We start from the raw sequence: 23,604 nt of genomic DNA, 5'->3' as shown, positions 1-23,604 counted from the left end.
TTCTTAACTTATGGAATCTTTTTACACTTTCTGAGGTGTCCCTGACCCACAACCAAGCTTAGAGCCCTTCTGTAGTTCCACACTGCCCTTCCTTCACAATCCTTCCTTGCTTCATAATCTGACCTGTGCTTATTCTTCCAGGCTCATCCCCAGCCCAGTTCCTCCCCGAGCTGTGAAATTCAGCACTCAGCCTGTCACCTTGCATCTAATACCCTCTTAGCCCCTTTACATAGCTACCTCCACTTCTCTTTCATTTCCCTGCTCAATAGTTGCTTCCCCAGGAAGCCTCTCTTGACCCTTATGCTTCCCTTCCTATGTGTTCTCAAAGCATCCAGCTTCCCCTAGGTGCCAATGATCCTACTCTATCCAAATTCCAGGTCAGCTGCCTGTCTTCTCCATCAGACTATGAGGTAGGTATCAATAAATATTTGTTGAACAAATGACCACACTGACAAGAGAAAACTGAAAGAGCACATAATCCAGAATTCCTTTATACTGGACATTGAGACACATACTTTGTAGCCAAACAATCTTTATAATCCTGGCTCAGGGAAATGTATTTGGTAATACCTTCCTTGGGGAAAGTGATCGAAATGGATAGTGTGAAGAGAAAAGCAGTTGTGGTAAAACCTTAATCCTACATCATTCACAGCAAGTATAAATCACACCTAGGTGAAAAAGAATTATTTGCTTTTGAGGACACTTGTTTTAAAATATCAAGCAACCAACCACCCATATCCAGTTAGAGAATCCCTCCTTTTTCAAAGACATCATGCTCAGGCCCTATAATCTAGGTAGGATGTCCTAAGGCAGATGTTCTCACTTTGGGGGACAGAGAAAGGCATAATGAAGACACCTGGGGACATTTTCAAACTTCAGATCCTCTCCCTTGGAGATTCTTGTCCACTAGCCCTGTACTTCCCATGACTGCTCTAAAATACACAAGTGACAAGAAATTGTCCTCAAGTTCAAGGGGAAAAAATTCTAAAAGCTTTCTTCACAGGAAGGTAGCACAGTTAAGTAGTTAGGAGTAAGGTTCTGTAGGTAGATTCTTCAGGTTCAAATCACACCTCAACCTCACACCTGGTGACTCTGGAAAAATTAGTTTACCTCTTGGGGCTTTAGTTTGTACAAAAGTCCAATGGGAATAAAAGTAAATCCTTCACAGGGCAGATGTGAGAAATAAGTGAAATGATGTCTTTAAGTATGTAGCTCAGTGCCTAGCAAACGATATGGACTTAATATCATCTACCTAGTACTTAATATTGAAAATGGTCCAAAGTAACCAAACACTGAAAATCAGTGTTTATAAATATGCAGGCTAAAAATCATCCACTAAAACTCGAGCTTGTTAGCTAGCCCTTATGAGACAATGAAAACAATTTTATTCCATATGATTCACCTTGAAATACTGGGACTCTAAGTAGACACCCTCATTCATTCTGGTGCCAACAAATGGGGGGGGGGGGTCCTAGGCTTACTGAATTGGACCAGGCATTGAGAAATGCAAGGCTCTAACACAATCGTTACATCATCATAATCTTCATCATCATCAACATCATCATCCATCATCACCTTTGTCTACAGATGCCTTACGTTAAATAGGCAGAGCTGAGTACTAAAGACAGGAGAACAATGAAAATTATTATGTCAGGAATGCTAGATGTGAACTCTCTCGTGACTACATGAATTTGGATAATTTGCTTAATCTCTCTAAGCCTCAGTCTCCTCATCCACTAAGAAACTTACTTGAACTCCCTCACTGAATCAACATGAGAATTCAATAAGAAGATACAAACTATCACACACTGCTGGTGGCAGTGTCACTGAGGCATCATCTGAAATATAATCTTAGTAGAATTTGGAATGTATACACAATTGGGCACTGTAGTTGTAGAATGGGTGAATGTATCTAAAACAAATATAGAATATGGACTCGAAGAGAATTTGTTAAATACACTAAAGCAAGTGCCTCCAGTGAAGAGGGGAAATGAGAATAGAGAGAATGATAATAGGGGAAAATAAAATGCATTGAAAATGGGCCTGACAGAAGTGATGGTGCAAAAACACCATGACTGAGGGAAGGACTGACTCCACTCTGTGCACTGCAGGTTCAACACAGGAATCGCAGGAGATAACGTGAGAGGACTTGGTACAGAGCCTGATAAATGGCAGGCATCCAGTAGCTTTAAAATGAAAGGCAACCAGAGTCATATAATCATCAGGATATGGAGAATACAAAAAGGGAATACCTGCTAGAAAGAGATGAAGAACAGGGAAGATGGGGACCCATCCTACTATTTCCACCTGAATCCATTTCCCTTTTCCCAACTCCTTTTTCTCCTTCAGCTCCTTTAACTGTCTTTGGAGGCTCCTGTAGTTGGCACTAAGGATGCTTGTACCATGTTTTAATAATTTCTGTTTCCCCCAACTAGGTTGTACAGGATGGTCCTTGTACTTTTTCCACTTTTTCTGAAGATGAGGGAAAGTGGGCCTCCAGACAAAGGATGAAGATACCAGAGAAGCAACCCAAAGAACAAAACTTTGGGGAATTAAATAATCATACTTTATTACTCCAAAGGATCAGGCAAAACAAACAAATGAACAATCAAACATATAGAAAAGAAAGCAAATCCATTTTTTGGGAATCCTGAGAGAGCTTACCACAAATCCAGCTTATAACAACACAGATAAACATTGTCCTCAAAAGCCACATTCAGAAATGCTCCTTCTCCATGCAAGAATCCGCGATTATTCCAATGGTTTATATTCAGTCCACATTCTCTGAACCAGTTGTCAGAGCCCTGCCTAATTCTCCCCCTACCCTCAAATATACCACCTCCTTCCTAACTGAGCTCCTCACATCCTGACTTACACTTTCTGGGATGAGTCTTTGGCCTTGGTAAGTGACATGCCCTGCCAGGGACTCCCTCTTCACTTCTTCTGTGCAGTCTTGACACTCCAGCTCTTCTCAGCCCTGTTCTACAACCTTTTCCCACCCTTCATCTAGGAACCCTTTCCTAAGCCATCCTGATTGATCCCATTCTTCAGCCTTCCTCCACTTCTTACGAGCACTTACACTCCATCATGATGGTCAGTTGAAACTAATTTTCCCTATCTGTTAGCTGGTGTCCTGAGTGTGTTCCTTACATTCCTTTACAGTTTAACAGCTTCCAGAAGGCTGGGCCAGGACCTATATGCCTCCTCATTCTTGATTCCACACTCCCATCTACAACCATCACTACACAGGACAAGGATCTGCTCATAATTGTAGCAAGCAACCAAAAGAGGCACTTAAGACAGAGAAAATAATATAGAGATGTATTGATGACTATATCTTGAGATTCCTAGAAGAAGGGTTGTCATTTTGTTTTGTTTTGTTTTATCTTGTTTTGTTTTGTTTTTGGAAAGAGAGAAAGGGCCAAACAGAGGTGTAAGCAGGAGACTATAACATGTACCATAATCTATTTCAAGAGCATCCTGAGGACATTTCCTAATGAGGGACCTGGGTCTGTGAATCTCAGTTTCATAGGAAACAGTCTTTCCCAAAAAAAGGTGCTTGCTCATGGGTTGTGCTTAAAGAAGTGCAGACAGGGACCAGGGAACATGAAGCCAGCTTGTATGAATTCCATAATGGCCCTGAATCCCTCTCCCCTTCTTCTTCCATTCTGTGTTTCTCTCAGTCTCTGAGCTACTTCCAAACTCCAAAACATAAGTTCTATCACATGTTCCCTGGAAGAACTCCTGTCAAGTCCAACAACCCACTCCCTAAATTTCAGGCTGTCATGTTTTCCCAGCCAGCCCCATCCACTTTTCTTAGCTTTGGAGGTCATTGTGCTCACTCCTCTATCTCTGAGAAGGGTACTACCCTCACTCTAGGATCTTTCTTCCTTTTCAAAACATTTTTCCAAGGCACTAATTTTCACTGGTTTCCATGGTAGGAAGTTAATACTCCTGCCAATCAGGAAGTTGGCCTTGTGGCTCCTCTTGAAGACCTTCAAAGATAGTTTGGATTCCAGTTGTCTTGCTAATAGTTTGATAGAGACTTGAGAAGAAGGCTAATGATACCATTAAATCATTGTTTTCAAGTTCTCAAAGTTTCAGAGACTTGGACTGTAAATGAAACATCTCCAAAGATTATAGTAATCCTCATGTTCTTTCTCCTGCATCACCTTACTGCCACAATGAATCAAGACTCCAGGTCATGGCTAATGAAGTAGTATTTGAGACAGTTCTCTTTGTGACCAGGTCACCCTCTACTGATGTTTTTCTTCTTCTTGCAAATACATAGTGATGGGCCAGAGCTAGAAGTACTGGGATCATTAATCCTGAAAGCTCCATTTAAACAATGTCTTGGTAAAATTCAAACCTAATCTGGGGCCAAAATGTCTCCAGATCATCCTTTTGGGTGTCAAGGAAGATTCCAAAGCATCCCCATACCTATTCCACTAGTCCCCAGATTTGATTGTACAGCTAATTGTAATTTCTGCTCAAAACTTTAGCCCATTGTCTTTTGGTTAGCTTTTAGTGGAAATATAGAATAATAGATCTCTAGGTGCCAAATATAGGACACCCTCCTGTGAATAAAAATGGGCATTAATTTTTCCCCTTTGTGACCCATGTCTATGACCAACATTGAGCACACAGCACCTGGAGCATTGTTAATATTTACTGATGACTTGTAGAAATAATCACAAAAACCAATGGACCTAAGGCATCTTTACACCTCTTTGTCTCTTTTAGGATCACCTCCCTATAATTTTTAAAGTTACTAAAAAATATGGACTTGACATAAGGAATAATGGACATTGTGAACATACTATTAGCATAGGAAGATCTACAGAGAAGGCAAAGGATTGCCTTCCTATTTTAGCTTCAAAACAAAGAAAACCCTAAATATGTCCAGAAATAAGGGGATTGACAAAACAGCCTCTATGGACTTTATATGGGGAAATTACATAAAAGTTTTGAATAAATATAAGGAATTCCAAATGATATCATTGGTTTTAGATATTTGGAGATCACCAAACTGGTCCTCAATTCAAATAGGCTAACATGCAGTCCCAATGACATTAGTGCCTTGTCTACACTAGACCTCACCAGGAATGCTTTCATTTCTTCCAGATTGTCAAATTTGCTGGCATATAGTTACTCATAATATGTTCTTATAATTGTTTGTATTTCTTTCATGTTGGTTGGGAACTCGGGTTTTTTTTATTTAATTATTTTTTATTTTCAGTGTAACAGTATTCATTATTTTTGCACCACACCCAGTGCTCCATGCAATCCATGCCCTCTATAATACCCACCACCTGGTACCCCGAACCCCCACCCCCCACCCCTTCAAAACCCTCAGATTGTTTTTCAGAGTTCATAGATCTCATGGTTCACCTACCCTTCCAATTTCCCCCAACTCCCTTCTGCTCTCCATGTCCCCATGTCCTCCATGCTATTTGTTATGCTCCACAAATAAGTGAAACCATATGATAACTGACTCTCTCTGCTTGACTTATTTCACTCAGCATAATCTCTTCCAGTCCCATCCATGTTGCTACAAAAGTTGGGTATTCGTCCTTTCTGATGGAGGCATAATACTCCATAGTGTATATGGACCACATTTTCCTTATCCATTCATCTGTTGAAGGGCACCTTGGTTCTTTCCACAGTTTGGTGACCGTGGCCATTGCTGCTATAAACATTGGGGTATAGATGGCCCTTCTTTTCACTATATCTTTATCTTTGGTGTAAATACCCAGTAGTGCAATGGCAGGGTCATAGGGAAGTTCTATTTTTAATTTCTTGAGGAATCTCTACACTATTCTCCAAAGAGGCTGCACCAACTTGCATTCCCACCAACAGTGTAAGAGGGTTCCCCTTTCTCCACATCCCCTCCAACACATGTTGCTTCCTGCATTGCTAATTTTGGACATTCTAAGTGGTGTAAGGTGATATCTCAATGTGGTTTTAATTTGAATTTCCCTGAGGGCTAGTGATGATGAACATTTTTTCATGTGTCTGATAGCCATTTGTATGTCTTTATTGGAGAAGTGTCTGTCCATATATTCTGCCAATTTTTTGATATGATTGTCTGTTTTGTGTGTGTTGAGTTTGAGGAGTTCATTATAGATCCTGGATATCAACCTTTTGTCTGTACTGTCATTTGCAAATATCATCTCCCATTCCGTGGGTTGCCTCTTTGTTTTGTTGACTGTTTCCTTTGCTTTGCAGAAGCTTTTGATTTTGATGAAGTCCCAAAAGCTCATCTTGCTTTTGTTTCCTTTGCCTTTGGAGACATATCTTGAAAGAAGTTTCTGTGGCTGATATCAAAGAGATTACTGCCTATGTTCTCCTCTAGGATTCTAATGGATTCCTGTCTCACATTGAGGTCTTTTACCCATTTTGAATTTATCTTTGTGTACGGTGTAAGAGAATGGTCAGTGATCTCTCTTCCATTCATGATATTATTTGGGTCCTTTCTCTTTTCTTTTTGATAAGTCTGGCCAGGGGTTTATCAATCTTAATTCTTTCAAAGAACCAGCTCCTATTTTTGTTGATTTGTTCTACCAGTTTGTTGTGGTTTTATTTTTGTTTGTTTGTTTGTTTCTATTTCATTGATTTCTGCTCTGATCTTTATGACTTCTCTTCTCCTGCAGGGTTTAGGCTTTCTTTGCTGTTCTTTCTCCAGCTCCTTTAGGTGTAGGGTTAGGTTGTGTACTTGAGACCTTTCTTGTTTCTTGAGAAGGGCTTGTATCACTATATATTTTCCTCTCAGGGCTGCCTTTGCTATGTCCCAAAGATTTTGAACAGTTGTGTTTTCATTATCATTTCTTTCCATAAATTTTTCAATTCTTCTTTAATTTCATGGTTGACCCATTCATTCTTTAGAAAGATGCTCTTTAGTCTCCATATATTTGGGTTCTTTCCAAACTTCCTCTTGTGATTGAGTTCTAGCTTCAGAGCATTGTGGTCTGAAAATATGCATGGAATGATCCCAATCCTTTGATACCGGTTGAGACCTGATTTGTGACCCAGGATGTGATCTTTTCTGGAGAATGTCCCATGTGCAATAGAGAAGATGTGTATTCTGTTGCTTTGGGATGGAATGTTCTGAATATATCTGTGATGTCCATCTGGTCCAGTGTGTCATTTAAGGCCTTTATTTCTTTGTTGATCTTTTGCTTGGATGATCTGTCCATTTCAGTGAGAGGAGTATTAAAGTCCCCTACTATTATTGTATTATTGTCGACGTGTTTCTTTGATTTTGTTATTAATTGGTTTATATAATTGGCTGTTCCCATTTTAGGGGCATAGATATTTAAAATTGTTAGATCTTCTTGTTGCACAGATCCTTTGAGTATGATATAGTGTCCTTCCTCATCTCTTATTATAATCTTTGGCTAAAAATCTAATTGATCTGATATAAGGATTGCCACCTAGGCTTTCTTCGGATGTCCATTAGCATGGTAAATTGTTTTCCACCCCCTCACTTTAAATCTGGAAGTGTCTTTGGTTCTAAAATGAGTTTCTTGTAGACAGTATATTGATGGGTTTTGGTTTTTTTTTTATCCATTCTGATACCCTGTGTCTTTTGATTGGGGCATTTAGCCCATATACATTCAGGGCAACTATTGAGAGATATGAATTTAGGGCCACTGTATTTCCTGTAAGTTGACTATTACTGTATATTGTCTCTCTTCCTTATTGGTCTACTACTTTTAGGCTCTCCCTTTGCTTAGAGGACCCCTTTCAATATTTCCTGTAGAGCTGGTTTGGTGTTTACAAATTCTTTTAGTTTTTGTTTGTCCTGGAAGCTTTTTATCTCTCCTTCTATTTTCAGTGATAGCCTAGCTGGATATGGTATTCTTGGCTGCATGTTTTTCTCATTTAGTGCTCTGAATGTATCATGCCAGTTCTTTCTGGCCTGCCAAGTCTCTGTGGATAAGTCTGCTGCCTATCTACTATTTTTACCATTGTGTGTTACAGACTTCCTGTCTCAGGCTGCTTTCAGGATTTTCTCTTTGTCACTAAGACTTGTAAATTTTACCAGTAGGTGACGGGGTGTGGGCCTATTCATATTGATTTTGAGGGGAGTTCTCTGTGCCTTCTGGATTTTGTCGCTTGTTCCCTTTGCCATATTAGGGAAATTCTGTATTATTCTGTACTATAATTTGCTCCAATATACCCTCCTCTCTCTTTCTTCTTCTTCTGGAATCCCAATTATTCTAATATTGTTTCATCTTATGGTATCACTTATCTCTTCAATTCTCCCCTCACAATCCAGTAGTTGTGTGTCTCTCTTTTGCTCAGCTTCTTTGTTCTCTGTCATTTGGTCTTCTATATCACCAATTCTCTCTTCTGCCTCATTTATCCTAGTAGTAAGAGCCTCCATTTTTTATTGCACCTCATTAATAGCTTTTTTGATTTCAGCTTGGTTAGATTTTAGTTCTTTTTTTTTTCTCCAGAAAGGGCTTTTATTTCTCCAGACAGGGTTTTTCTAATATCTTCCATGCCTTTTTAGAGCCTGGCTAGCACCTTGAGAATCATTATTCTGAACGCTAGGTCTGACATATTACCAATGTCCATATTGATTAGATTCCTAGTCTTTGGTACTGCCTCTTGTTATTTTTTTCTGTGTATATGGTGAGTTTTTCTGCCTTGTCATTTTATCCAGATAAGAATATATGAAGGAGGCAATAAAATACTCAAAGGGTGGCCAAGACCCCAGTAAAATATACACTAACCAAATCAGAAGAGACCCCAAATCAAGGGGAGAATAAAGGGGGTAAAAAGATTTTATATATATATATATATCTTTAATCTGGTGAATAGAACAAAGCCACCCACTTGATTTTGGGTGTATTTTGGTCTCTTAGAAGAAACTACCTCCCCAAATTTTAAAAACAGAAAAACTTATATATATATACAAAAATAAGGGTAAACACAATGAAGGAATGGAATATGACTGTAAAGATAAAATTTTTTTAAAAATTGTATAAAAGGAATTGATATGATAAGTTGTTTGGAAAAAGAAAGTGGAGAACACTTGCTCAGGCTGAAGACTAGAACAAAGACCTGTTCTATATTTAGCGTATATTTTCATCTATTAGAAGAAATTGTATCCTAATTTTTTTTAGAATAGAAAACCCTATATGTATGCAAAAAATAAAGTTAGATACAATGAAGGATAAAATATGACTATAATAATGAAGGTTTAAATAGATTTTTTTAGAAAGGTATTGTTAAGATAAGCTGGTTAAAAAACATTAAAAGAGGAAAGAGGGAAAGTCAAAAAATTAGAATAAGAAAAAAATTTTAAGAATTAATTAACTTTGCAAGACTAAAGAATCATGGGGAGAGAACCATGAATTCCATACTTTGTTTTCCCCTCCTCTGGAATTCTGCTGTTCTCTTTGATCAGTGAGCTTGGTTGGCTGGATGTTCTTGCTGACCTTCTGGGGGAGAGGCCTACTGTAGTGATTCTCAAGTGTCTTTGCCTAAGGCAGAATTGTACTGCCCTTGCCAGGGGCCAGGCTAAGTAGTTTGCTCAAGTTTGCTCTCAAGAGCTTTTGTTACCTGAATGCTCTCCATAGAGCTCTGGAGGACAGGAATGTTAATGGCAGCCTCCTAATCTCCAGCCCGGAGAAGCTGAGAGCTCTTGTGCCCACTCCTCAGTGTGTCCTTGGAGAAAAGCACTCATGATTCCTGTCTCCCTGGTCTCCTGCTGTGCTCTAAGCTCACCTGGCCTGTGACTGAATGTTTCTGTCTCTGGCACACAGCCCCATTTGGATTCTCTAAACTCAGCAGTTTCCTCCCATGCTCAATCTGCCACTTGTGGGGTCCGTGCTCAAAGAGCAGTGGTCCGACTATGCTGTGGATCACAGTTTAAGGTAACCCCAAGCTCAGAGCTCACTCCTTGGTTCTGTCTCTGTCGTCAGCTTCCCCACTCTGATACCTGCGAGCTTTGCTACACTCAGACACCCCCAATCCTTCTGTGACCCCATGGGGGCCTAAGACCATACTGTCCCCACAAAGGTTCCATCCTTGCTTAGCCTCTGGAGCAATGTCCTTCACTGGAGCAGATTTCTAAACATTCATATTTTGTTCTCCATTGCTCCACCGCTTGCCAGGAACTGGCCCCTCCCCTACAGTCTATCTTACCACTTCCTCGGATTCATTTCTCCACACGTCCTACCTTTCAGAAAGTGGTCAATTTTCTCTTTCTAGAGTTGTTGCTCTTCTTCCCTTCAATCTCCTGTTGGATTTGTAGGTGTTCAGAATGGTTTGATAACTATCTAGCTGAATTCCTGTGACCTGATGTCATCTCAGTCTGCTAATCCTCTTCCATCTTGACTCTCCCCTACACTAGACCTCTACCTAGTAGGTTCCTATGTTTTGCAAATAACGCATATCAAGGGCCAGCCTCCTGACATACACTTGGTCCATCCTCCTGTTCCATAAAATTGGTAACTCTAACAACATATTCTCACCTTTCACTCTGATTCACCCAGCAGCCATCAGAGAGTGCTGTCCTTCCTTGAAATAGAATAAAGCCCTAAATCATATTCTTCCTGACTACTACATTGCCCCAGATACCTGAAGTAGTACTCTCTACCATCCTTCTGGAAAATTACACTTCCCTCAACTCTTAAAAAGATACACACAGAGACACACTCACTCATACACATTCCCAGTCAGTCAAGAAGTTTCTTGCTCTCTACCAAATCCAAACTTCTAAGATTGTATTTCTAAGTATTTATTTTCACTGTTTTTACTTCTTTGTTATTATTTGCCATTTCTGTGTCTCCTGCCTAAATAGGAAAAATCTTTCCCCACATATGCTGGCATTAAAATCACCACTCACAGTCCATCTCTGCCTAAAAACATGGGATCAGGAGGGAGCCAAACCATAAGAGACTCTTAATCTCACAAAACAAACTGAAGGTTGCTGGGGGGAGGGGGGAGGGAGAGGCTGGCTGGGTTATGGACAATGGGGTGGGTATGTGCTATGGTGAGTGCTGTGAAGTGTGTAAACCTGACGATTCACAGACCTGTATTCCTGAGGCTAATAATACATTTTATGTTAATAAAAATTAAAAAAAAAACTGTTTCAAACCCTGTTCAACATTATTTTACTTCTAGAAATGGCTGCGTCACATCTAAAGATAGATGTCAGATCTCTCCAGTATGTTCCTCTTGTCCCCTGCTCTCCCATCATTAATGTCCAGTGGCAGAACTCAGGGCCTAGAACACTGCACCAAGAGAAATCTAAGTTAGAGAGGAGGGTAGGAGAAGTAGGTGGTGACATGGAGCCTAGGAGCAGAGCTTATGCTTGAGGATGCTTTCAGCTTGCCTTTCCTTCCACAGTTGAAGCCTGAGAACCAGAGTTAACTGACCACAGCTAAGGAAGTACCCCAGGCTCTACAGCTTGGTTTTGCAAAGTCAGAGATCTGACACAAAAACTGAGGTACAAGTCTCTTGTAGTCTCTGACTACAAGAAAGTGAAAATACAAGGGAAGTTAACCAAGCCAGCTCAGACAAAATGCGTTATCTGTGACATTTATAATTTGCTCTAGTCTCATCCCCTTGATGCATGACAACTGGACAGAAGAGACAGAGTTTTACTATTTCAACTGCTTTACTTATTTGTAAAACAAGGCACCTAATGCCTTGATATTTGGCAAGATGACACTCAAACTGCAATAACTACATGGAAGGCTAGCCTGCAGAAGGGAGGAGTGGGGGCAATAATCAAAGAATTGAATGGTGTAGAATAGTATTTCACTTGTTTCAGGACATTAGGGAAATATCCATGAAATACCCTTATGTAGTAGGCTCCCAGAGAAAAGATACTTCTGTATTTGCTACCATTTTCCCTATACTGTCTAAATAACTACACAGATGGATTCTGCATACTTTGGATTGGGTCTAAACAGAATAATTGGTTGGTCTCTCAAGTAGAAAACACACAAGTTTCTAAGTGAGAAAGACTGGATTCAATCTATTAAAGATCAGATTTGAATTAAGTATAAATGAATACAAAGGCAAATTCCAAATTAGAAAATTCAGCAACTACAGTAATTTCTTGTACAAAAGAACTCAAGCAAAAGCAACATTTTTCTTCCCTCTAATTTATCAACAACACCATCATTATTCCCAAATCATCACACACTCAGTTACATACAGTACAAGACAATGGTGGCAAATAAAGAAGTCTCCTCTCTGGGAACTTAAATTCAGTGCATTTCATGAACACCTTCCCACCTGCCAAAATAAGTAAAAGATAGATTAACTATGAACCAGGGAGGGTGTTCCTAAGTAAGAAATGAACAATCAAGGCAAAGGCATGTCAAGATTCCACATGGCTTACCAGTTGATGAAAGGTAAGAGTACTAAGGACCACATCTTCTGGTGTTGGAAAGACTAGTGAGACCCTTGTGTGCACTGTGGGTCAGCCTGAGAAGTCTGCATGGAAGAAGCTGGAAACACCCCCATCTTGAAAACGTGTATAACTGTTTCCCACCAATTCAAGCTATATCTTCAGCTTGGCTATGATTCAATAAATAGAGCCTCTTTAAGCATTCCTTCCATGCACCCCACCAAAAACACAAAACAAACTCCACCACGCATCGAGCCAGTAAATCCAGTTTGCCCAACTAGTCTGATCCAGTTAAATATTTGGTACAGATATTATTACAGATCAAGGTACTAAGATACAATACTAATAATAATGATAAGAATAACAATTCTCAGCCCTAGTGTGTGCATAAAAGGAAGAGAGAAACCAATGCAGTAATAATAAATGTGTAATTTCTCTCTTAGGGAAAGAGAAGTGAAGGTCAGATAAGTACCCTGAAAGGTTGGCAAGAAAACTGAAGTAACTAAATACAGCTCATACTGAAGAAAATAAATACCTCAACTTATCACTCAAGAGTCATGTAAAAACAACTTCACCAGACTGATTGTTTACCAGGCATCCTCCCAACTAGGACCTTACTTTGTACCATATTCTCTTTGCATGTTACTTGGGAGAATTCTTTGTCTCCCTTTCTAACATAAAAACTCCTTAGGTAAGAACCTGCTTCATGTTCTCTCCATGAGGCCTGAAACCCAAATCGTGCATGTATTATTTACTTGAACTTGAAGGCATGGCAGCCCCCAAACTATCTTCACATTAGACCAAGAGCAAACAGACACTTTGTCCATCACCTACCTACCCAACCAGTGCCAGCACTATACATCTAAAATCCCACCCCAGTTTAGCAGAAGCCAAATTCCAAGCCAATGAAAACACATCCTGACATAGACTAACACACACCAGGCCAAATGTAGGTAGATTGAATATATCCACCGTAATGTAGCCCAAGATCTATGCAGATGTAGAACAAAACATTTTTCTTCCTTCCCATAAAGTATATGGTTGAAGTGCATGTTCCTTGTTCATGATTTGACACATTTACAGGTTGAGATTCAGTCAGTATCCTGTGTTGGATATTCTTAACATTTCTGTCACACCAAAACAAAATGATCAACTTGACAAATCAATAGAGCCTGAGCTTCTGCTTCTAGAGATTTTCAGAAACTAGATGGGCTACCAGATTGAGATTTTCCAAACAGGAAGCAGGAAGAGAGCTGGAAAAGCCAGGAAGGGTGTGAAAAGTAAGGAACTAGAAAGTATACACTGATGAAAACAGTGAAATCAACAGTGAAAATCACTTTCTTCTCTACTTCTCCCTATAATTCTCTACTCCATTTCTCAACACTAAATCCAATCTACACAGAATACCTAATAAAAGTCCTTGGAAAGGAGTCAAGATGGCAGAGAAGTAGCAGGCTGAGATGACATCAGGTAGCAGGAGATCAGCTAGAGAGCTTATCAAACCATCCTGAACACCTACAAATCCAACAGGATATTGAAGAGAAGAAGAGCAGCAACTCTAGAAACAAAAAATCAACCACTTTCTGAAAGGTAGGACTGGCAGAGAAGTGAATCCAAAGCGACGGGAAGATACCCCACAGAGGCAGGGGGGGTGGGTCCTGGCAAGAGGCAGAGCAACGGAACACAAAATCAAAACTTTTAAAAGTCAGCTCCACTGAGGGACATCACTCCAGAGGCCAAGATGGGGTGAAGCCCATCTGGGGACAGCGTGGTCTCAAGTCCCACGGGGTCACAGAAGGATCAGGGGTGTTTGAGTGTCACAGAGCTTTCAGGTATTAGAGCAGGGAAGCTAGTTACAGAGACAGAGCTGAGGAGTGAGCTCTCAACTCAGGGTTACCTTAAAATGTGGTCCATGGCACAGGCCACTGTTCCGTGAGCAGGGACCTTACAAGATCCAGGTAGAGTCCCCCTGGAACAGCACAGGGATCTGTGGGATTTGGAGACTCCAGGCAGGGCTATGTGCCAGAGACAGAGATGCGTGGTCACAGGCTGGTTGAGCTCAGAGCGCAGCTGGAGGTCAGGGAGATGGGAGTGATTGAGCACTTTTCTCCGAGGTCACACTGAGGAGTGGGGCCCTGAGCTCTCGGCTCCTCCAGGCCAGAGACTGAGAGGCCACCATTTTCATTCCTGTCCATTGGAACTCTACAGAAAGCAGCCAGGGAACAAAAGCTCCTGAAAGTGAACCCCAACGGATTACTTAGCCTGACCCCTGGTAAGGGCGAGGAAATTCCGCCTCAGGCAAAGACACTTGAGAATCACTACAATAGGCCCCTCCCCCAGAAGATTAGCAAGAAATCCAGCCAAGACCAAGTTCACTTACCAAGGAGAACAGTGGAATTCCAGAGGAGGAGAAAGCAAAGCATGGAATTCAGCTTTCTCCCCATGATTCTTTAGTCTTGCAAAGTTAATTAATTTTTTTAATTTTATTTTTTTCACATGCTAAATTTTTTTAACTTTCACTCTTTCCTCTTTCAACATTTTTTAACTAGTTTATCTTAACAATACCTTTCATTTTAAAAAAATCTTTTTTGAACCTTCATTACTATAGTCATATTTTATCCTTCAGTGTATCTAACTTTATTTTTTGTATGAACGTAAGATCCTTTCTTCAAAAAAATTTGGGATTCAACTTCTTCTAATAGATCAAAATATATCCTAAATCTAGCACAGGGCTTTGTTCTAGTCTCCAGCCTGAACAAATTCTCTCCATTTTCTTTTTCTTAATTCTCCCAACAAACTTATCATATCAACTCCTTTATTAGAAATTTTTTAAAAAATTTTTTATCTTTATAGTCATATTCCATTGCTTCATCATGTTTACCCTTATATATGTTTTTCATTCTTTAAATTTTGGAAGGTAGTTTCTTCTAAGTGACCAAAATACTCCCAAAATTAAGTGGGTGTCCCTGTTCTAGTCACCAGTCTAATATATATATTTTCCTTCTTATATTTTTTCTTTCTTTTTAATTATTTTTCTCCTGAACTTCTTCCCCCCCACCACGACCACCCCCCATGATTTGGGTCTCTTCTGATTTGGTTAAAGCACATTTTCCCAGGAACTTTGCCACCTTTTTAGTATTTTATTGCCTCCTTCATATATTCTTATCTGGATAAAATGACAAGGCAGAAAAACTCACCATATACACAGAAAAAAATAACAAGAGGCAGTACCAAAGACTAGGAATCTAATCAATATGGACATTGGTAATATGTCAGACCTAGCGTTCAGAATAATGATTCTCAAGGTGCTAGCCAGGCTCTAAAAAGGCATGGAAGATATTAGAAAAACCCTGTCTGGAGAAATAAAAGCCCTTTCTGGAGAAAAAAAAAAGAACTAAAATCTAACCAAGCTGAAATCAAAAAAGCTATTAATGAGGTGCAATAAAAAATGGAGGCTCTTACTACTAGGATAAATGAGGCAGAAGAGAGAATTGGTGATATAGAAGACCAAATGACAGAGAACAAAGAAGCTGAGCAAAAGAGAGACACACAACTACTGGATTGTGAGGGGAGAATTGAAGAGATAAGTGATACCATAAGATGAAACAATATTAGAATAATTGGGATTCCAGAAGAAGAAGAAAGAGAGAGGAGGGTATATTGGAGCAAATTATAGTACAGAATAATACAGAATTTCCCTAATATGGCAAAGGGAACAAGCGACAAAATCCAGAAGGCACAGAGAACTCCCCTCAAAATCAATATGAATAGGCCCACACCCCGTCACCTACTGGTAAAATTTACAAGTCTTAGTGACAAAGAGAAAATCCTGAAAGCAGCCTGAGACAGGAAGTCTGTAACACACAATGGTAAAAATAGTAGATAGGCAGCAGACTTATCCACAGAGACCTGGCAAGCCAGAAAGAACTGGCATGATACATTCAGAGCACTAAATGAGAAAAACATGCAGCCAAGAATACCATATCCAGCTAGGCTATCACTGAAAATAGAAGGAGAGATAAAAAGCTCCAGGACAAACAAAAACTAAAAGAATTTGTAAACACCAAACCAGCTCTACAGGAAATATTGAAAGGGGTCCTCTAAGCAAAGGGAGAGCCTAAAAGTAGTAGACCAATAAGGAAGAGAGACAATATACAGTAATAGTCACCTTACAGGAAATACAGTGGCCCTAAATTCATATCTCTCAATAGTTGCCCTGAATGTATATGGGCTAAATGCCCCAATCAAAAGACACAGGGTATCAGAATGGATAAAAAAAAAAACCAAAACCCATCAATATACTGTCTACAAGAAACTCATTTTAGAACCAAAGACACTTCCAGATTTAAAGTGAGGGGGTGGAAAACAATTTACCATGCTAATGGACATCCGAAGAAAGCCTAGGTGGCAATCCTTATATCAGATCAATTAGATTTTTAGCCAAAGATTATAATAAGAGATGAGGAAGGACACTATATCATACTCAAAGGATCTGTGCAACAAGAAGATCTAACAATTTTAAATATCTATGCCCCTAAAATGGGAACAGCCAATTATATAAACCAATTAATAACAAAATCAAAGAAACACGTCGACAATAATACAATAATAGTAGGGGACTTTAATACTCTTCTCACTGAAATGGACAGATCATCCAAGCAAAAGATCAACAAAGAAATAAAGGCCTTAAATGACACACTGGACCAGATGGACATCACAGATATATTCAGAACATTCCATCCCAAAGCAACAGAATACACATTCTTCTCTAGTGCACATGGGACATTCTCCAGAAAAGATCACATCCTGGGTCACAAATCAGGTCTCAACCGGTATCAAAGGATTGGGATCATTCCATGCATATTTTCAGACCACAATGCTCTGAAGCTAGAACTCAATCACAAGAGAAAGTTTGGAAAGAACCCAAATATATGGAGACTAAAGAGCATCTTTCTAAAGAATGAATGGGTCAACCATGAAATTAAAGAAGAATTGAAAAATTTATGGAAACAAATGATAATGAAAACACAACTGTTCAAAATCTTTGGGACATAGCAAAGGCAGCCCTGAGAGGAAAATATATAGTGATACAAGCCCTTCTCAAGAAACAAGAAAGGTCTCAAGTACACAACTAACCCTACACCTAAAGGAGCTGGAGAAAGAACAGCAAAGAAAGCCTAAACCCTGCAGGAGAAGAGAAGTCATAAAGATCAGAGCAGAAATCAATGAAATAGAAACAAACAAACAAACAAAAATAAAACCACAACAAACTGGTAGAACAAATCAACAAAAATAGGAGCTGGTTCTTTGAAATAATTAATAAGTTTGATAAACCCCTGGCCAGACTTATCAAAAAGAAAAGAGAAAGAACCCAAGTAAATAAAATCATGAATGAAAGGGGAGAGATCACAACCAACATCAAAGAAATACAATTATAAGAACATACTATGAGTAACTATATGCTAGCAAATTTGACAATCTGGAAGAAATGGATGCATTCCTAGAGAGAAGTAAACTACAACTGAACCAGGAAGAAATAGAAAACGTGAACAGACCCATAACCAGTAAGGAGAGTAAAGCAGTCATCAAAAATCTCCCAACAAACAAGAGCCCAGGGCCAAACGGCTTCCCAGGGAAATTCTACCAAACAATTAAAGAAGAATTAATTCCCATTCTCCTGAAACTGCTCCAAAAAAATAGAAATGGAAGGAAAACTTCCAAACTCATTATAAGGCTAGCATTACCTTGATCCCAAAACCAGACAAGGATCCCATCAAAAAAGAGAATTACAGACCAATATCCTTGATGAACACAGATGCAAAAATTCTCACCAAAATATTAGCTAATAGGATCCAACAGTACATTAAAAGGATTATTCACCACGACCAAGTGGGATTTATTCTAGGGCTGCAAGGTTGGTTCAACATACACAAATCAATCAATGTGCAATACATTAATAAAAGAAAGAAAAAGAATCATGTGATATTCTCAATAGATGCTGAAAAAGCATTTAACAAAGTAAAGCATTCCTTCCTGATAAAACTCTTCAAAGTGTAGTAATAGAGAGTACATACCTCAATATCATCAAAGCCGTCTATGAAAAACCCACCGTGAATATCATTCTCAATGGAGAAAAACTGAGAGCTTTTCCACTAAGGTCAGTAACATGGCAGGGATATCCATTGTCACCACTGCTATTCAACATAGTACTAGAAGTCCTAACCTCAGCAATCAGACAACAAAAAGAAATTAAAGGCATCCAAATTGGCAAAGAAGAAGTCAAACTATTACTCTTTGCAGAGGATATGATAATATACATGGAAAACCCAAACAACTCCACTCCAAATCTGCTAGAACTCATACAGGGATTCAGTAAAATGTCAGGATATAAAATCAATGCAGAGAAATAAGGTGCATTTCTTTACACCAAAAACAAGACAAAAGAAAGAGAAATTAAGGAGTCAATCCCACTTACAATTGTATGCAAAACCGTCAGATACCTAGCAATAAACCTAACCAAAGAGGCAAAGAATCGATACTCAGAAAACTATAAAGTACCCATGAAAGAAATTGAGGAAGACACAAAGAAATGGATAAATGTTCCATGCTCATGGATTGGAAGAACAAATATTGTGAAAATGTCTATGCTACCTAAAGCAATCTACACATTTAATGCAATCCTTATCAAAATCCCATCCATTTTTTTCAAAGAAATGGAACAAATAATCCTAAAATTCATATGGAACCAGAAAAGACCCCAAATAGCCAGAGGAGTATTGAAAAAGAAAGCCAAAGTTGGTGGTATCACAATTCCAGACTTCAAGCTCTATTACAAAGCTGTCATCATCAAGACAGTATGGTACTAACACAAAAACAGACACATAGTCAATGGAACAGAATAGAGAGCCCAGAAATAGATCCTCAATGCTATGGTCAACTAATCTTTGACAAAGCAGGAAAGAATGTCCAATGGAAAAAAGACAGTCTCTTCAACAAATGGTGTGGGGAAAATTGGACAGCCACATGCAGAAGAATGAAACTTTTTCATTTCCTTACACCACACACATAAATAGACTCAAAATGGATGAAGGACTTCAATGTGAGAAAGGAATCCATCAAAATCCTTGAGGAGAACACAGGCAACAACCTCTTCTACCTCAGCCACAGCAACTTCTTCCTAGGAATATCGCCAAAGGCAAGGGAAGCAAGAGCAAAAATGAACTATCAGGAGTTCATCTCTATCAAAAGCTTTTGCACAGCAAAGGAAACAGTTAACAAAACCAAAAGGCAACTGACAGAAGGGGAGAGGATATTTGCAAATGACATATCAGATAAAGGGCTTGTATCCAAAATCTATAAAGGATTTGTCAAACTCAACACCCAAAGAATAAATAATCCAGTCAAGACATGGGCAGAGGACATGAACAGACATTTCTGCAAAGAAGACATCCAGATGGCCAACAGAACATGAAAAAGTGCTCCACATCACTCGGCATCAGGGAAATACAAATCAAAACCACAATGAGATATCACCTCACACCAGTCATAATGGCTAAAATTTACAAGTCAGGAAATGACAGATGCTGGCGAGGATGTGGAGAAAGGGGAACCCTCCTACACTGTTGGTGGGAATGCAAGCTGGTGCAACCACTCTGGAGAACAGCACGGAGGTTCCTCAAAAAGTTGAAAATAGAGCTACCCTATGACCCAGCAATTGCACTACTGGGTATTTACCCTAAAGATACAAATGTAGTGATCTGAAGGGGCACAGGCACCCAAATGTTTATAGCAGCAATGTCTACAATAACCAAACAATGGAAAGAACATAGATGTCCATCAACAGATGAATGGATAAAGACAAGGTGGTATATATATACAATGGAATACTAGGGAGCCATCAAAAGAAATGAAATCTTGTCATTTGCGATGATGTGGATGGAACTAGAGGGTAATATGCATAGCAAAATAAGTCAATTGGAGAAAGACAACTATCATATGATCTCCCTGATATGAGGAAGTGGAGATGCAACATGGGGGGCTTGGGGGGTGGGAAAATAATAAATGAAACTAGATGGGATTGGAAGGGAGACAAACCATAAGAGACTCTTAAACTCACAAAACAAACGGAGGGTTGCCAGGGAGGGTGTAGGGAGAGGGTGGTGGGGTTATGGACATTGGTTAAGGTATGTGTTATGCTGAATGCTGTGAGGTGTGTAAACCTGGGGCTAATAATACATTATATGTTAATTTAAAAAAAATAAGTCCTTGGAAGAAAGCAGTAGAAGGAAGTTGATTTGTCTGTCCACCTCATTTTCCAAACTACAACTGTAATGTATGTCAGCAGTGCTCCATAGTCATTTCTTCCAAGGAGACTTACTACACACCTTTGGTCCACCCCTTCCCCACCTCCCTCACCCCGCTGCACCACATCATATCCTTCCTTTCCTTGTAACCACAGAACCTAGAAATCCATCCAGTGGTTCCATTTATCACCATACTCTGTTTCCACTTTTAGACTAACAGTTGTGAGTGGTCAGAGCCCATGGCTCCTCCTTCCATGTACTTCCTCCCAATACACACCCTTAGTAATACACTGCGCACAACGTGGCTTAGGAAAGGCCAACTATCTCTCTGGTTATCTTCCTTCATATCCTTAAATGTATCTTTCTATTCTCCTTTGTATGTACTTGGCTATCTCTCTCCAACCTATCTCACCAGGCTTGGCTTTATTCCTCAAATAGCCCTAGGTGGCTGCTCCACATTGCCACCATCTTCCTTGAAGTTAATTGATTTGCTTTGGTTTTTTTGTTTTCAAAAAGAAACCAGATCCTTTGAGTCATATGGAAGTTGTATCATGCCTCAAAGTCCTGAGCTCTTCTCCAGCTATAGATCCATACAACTTCTCCACCAAGACCCACCTGCCTCACCCAAGCTCAGACAACATAATCTACAACAACCAGCCTCTGACACCACTTTTTTAACCCACTGAGCCACCCAGGCACCCCTGACACCACTTTTTAAGGGTCACTGTGTATCCCTCTTCCTAGTTCTTTCTCATCACCACTCTGCTTTGTGATTTCTGTGATAATCAAAGAAAAAAGGGACAAGGATGAACCAAATGAATATCATCAAAAATCATATTTATCAATCTGGAATGTAATTGGTAAAGAAATTAGCCTTTCTACATTATTTTGCTTTAACTAAGGTTAAGATGAATCTTCCTTCTGGAAGCACATATCACAAGTTAATGATAATGGAGAGAAGTAGCCCAAGAACTGTTAGAGGACAAGAGAAAGAAATCAATATTTGCCACATACAATCCAAAAACTGGGTGTCATGCATGAAAAAATGTTGTCTGGACTTCTGGTGTTGGGGTGTCATCCACGACGTACATGGCTGTAGGGAGGCTGGAAGGGTGAACAGTTTAAGGTTCAAAGGGCCTTCATAATTAAAGAGTCGCAAATATGTTTTATGATAACAGCAAACTGTCCCTCAGTGACTCACTCTTTTAATGATCACCAGGGAGCCACACCCCAGGAAACCTTAGTAATCTTTTCTCCTACAGCCTGAGCTGGCCTATAATCCATCCCCACCATAGCTTTTTAAAATTAGGTAAGAAAGGCAGGGAGATACATTTAGTAGCTATAAAAGAGATATCTAGCTTCCTGAGCCTGGAGGAAGAAGACCCCAAATCCTCTCTGGTGATGGGGAACCTCTTATCACACTGGACCTGCTGTTCTGCAAAGTGCACACCAAAGTCCTCCCACAGTGACTTTCAGACTCTCCACTGAGAAATGAGGCAAAACATGAAGAAAGCAGCAGAACTAGATGGAAAATTCTTCATTCATTCAAAGAATGTGTGAAAGCATACTGTGTGTTGTGCCCTGTGGAAGGGAGAAAGATGAACAAGGCAAGCTCTGTACTAGGCCAGAAAGGAAAGGCATCTAAAGAGGGCAGGGGAAATAAGTGGGAAGGACCCTGGAGGAGAAGCACCAAAAATAACCTCCCCTGATTCATATTTTGCTCATGAGAACTGAGAACTTTTTTGATCCAGAGAAGAGTGTAGGCTTCCAAATCCTTCTGACCCCAACAAAACTACCTGCCCTTCCGAAACTCACAATGTACTGGTCTACACCCCCCCAAACCAAACTCTAGCTCTGGGGCCATTGAAATACCCTCTGCTCCAACCTCACAGGCTTCTATAGCCAGTGGTATTCCAAGCCCAGCCATCTTTTGCCCTGGCTCTGCCTCAGTTTTTCTGACAACGCTATAAACAGGAGAAATAACTTACCACGGACTTTTTTTCTGCCTCAGAGGAGAAACACTTAGGAAGAAAGTACAAAACAAATCCAGGGACAAGGAAGGAGCTCAGCCAAGCAGAGCTCAAAGTGTGCCCTCAGGGAATTGCAGCCCTGGGGAGGCAAAATCCTCATGGAGGAGGGGCCTCAGGAGCACTGTGAGCACTAACAAGGCTGGGCCTCAGAGAGTTGGGTCCAAAGTGCAGAAGGGGCCAGGGAAGGATGTGAAAGTAGGAAGGAGGTGGTTTAGCTGGAACCCTGGAGCAAGGATAAAGGTTGGCAACGGAAGACCCGTGGGGCCCTGCATGGGTGAGGTGGTGGACTGAGGGCTTAAATAGGGCTTTGCTGGAGACTTTGTTGGCATCCAGGTGTGAACTTAGAAGTAAACAAGTTCTACAGGGATCTGGGTATGGAGGAGGTCTAGCTGGCAAGAGAAAAGTGTGGGTACCTGGTGGAGCCCAGCCTGTGGTGATTTGGAGGCCAATCCCAGATTCAGTGAAAGAGCACTCAGCAGTCCTATAATCAAGCACAGAAACACTTCCTCCCATCCAGCTGCCTCTCCCAGAGTCTCCTACAGATTCCTCTACCAACAACATCCATCCTGGGTCCTCAGCCACATTTCCAATCACTCCAGGAGTAAAACTAAAAGAGAACTATTTTAAGCTTTCCTCCAAGGGATTTCCTGAGACAGTCACTCAGTGTTCACAGCATATTCTGACTGAATGTGCATTGAGCCTTGTGCTGGAGGAAGTATAGAAAAAGACACAGTCCTTGCCTACAGAGCTTCCTGCCCTAGACAATCCTAACATAGCACTTCCAAGACCCTGAAACAATGACCAAAGGAAAGTGTGCCCTCCTTCCAAGAACATTAATATTCAAACAGAAGCAGGACTTCTCAGAGCTGGAGAAGGTAGGCCTACTTAAAGACCT

General features: G+C 40.1%; 1 pseudogene; it reads left to right on the top strand.

Annotated features, from left to right (window-relative positions):
• Positions 1-12,358: 12,358 nt before the first annotated feature.
• LOC116593519 overlaps positions 12,359-23,604 on the top strand; it is a 31,123-nt pseudogene continuing 19,877 nt past the window's right edge.

Source organism: Mustela erminea, chromosome 6, assembly GCF_009829155.1.
Source record: "Mustela erminea isolate mMusErm1 chromosome 6, mMusErm1.Pri, whole genome shotgun sequence".
NCBI classification, from domain to species: domain Eukaryota; kingdom Metazoa; phylum Chordata; class Mammalia; order Carnivora; family Mustelidae; genus Mustela; species Mustela erminea.
This window is presented reverse-complemented; position numbering and strand designations above follow the sequence as displayed.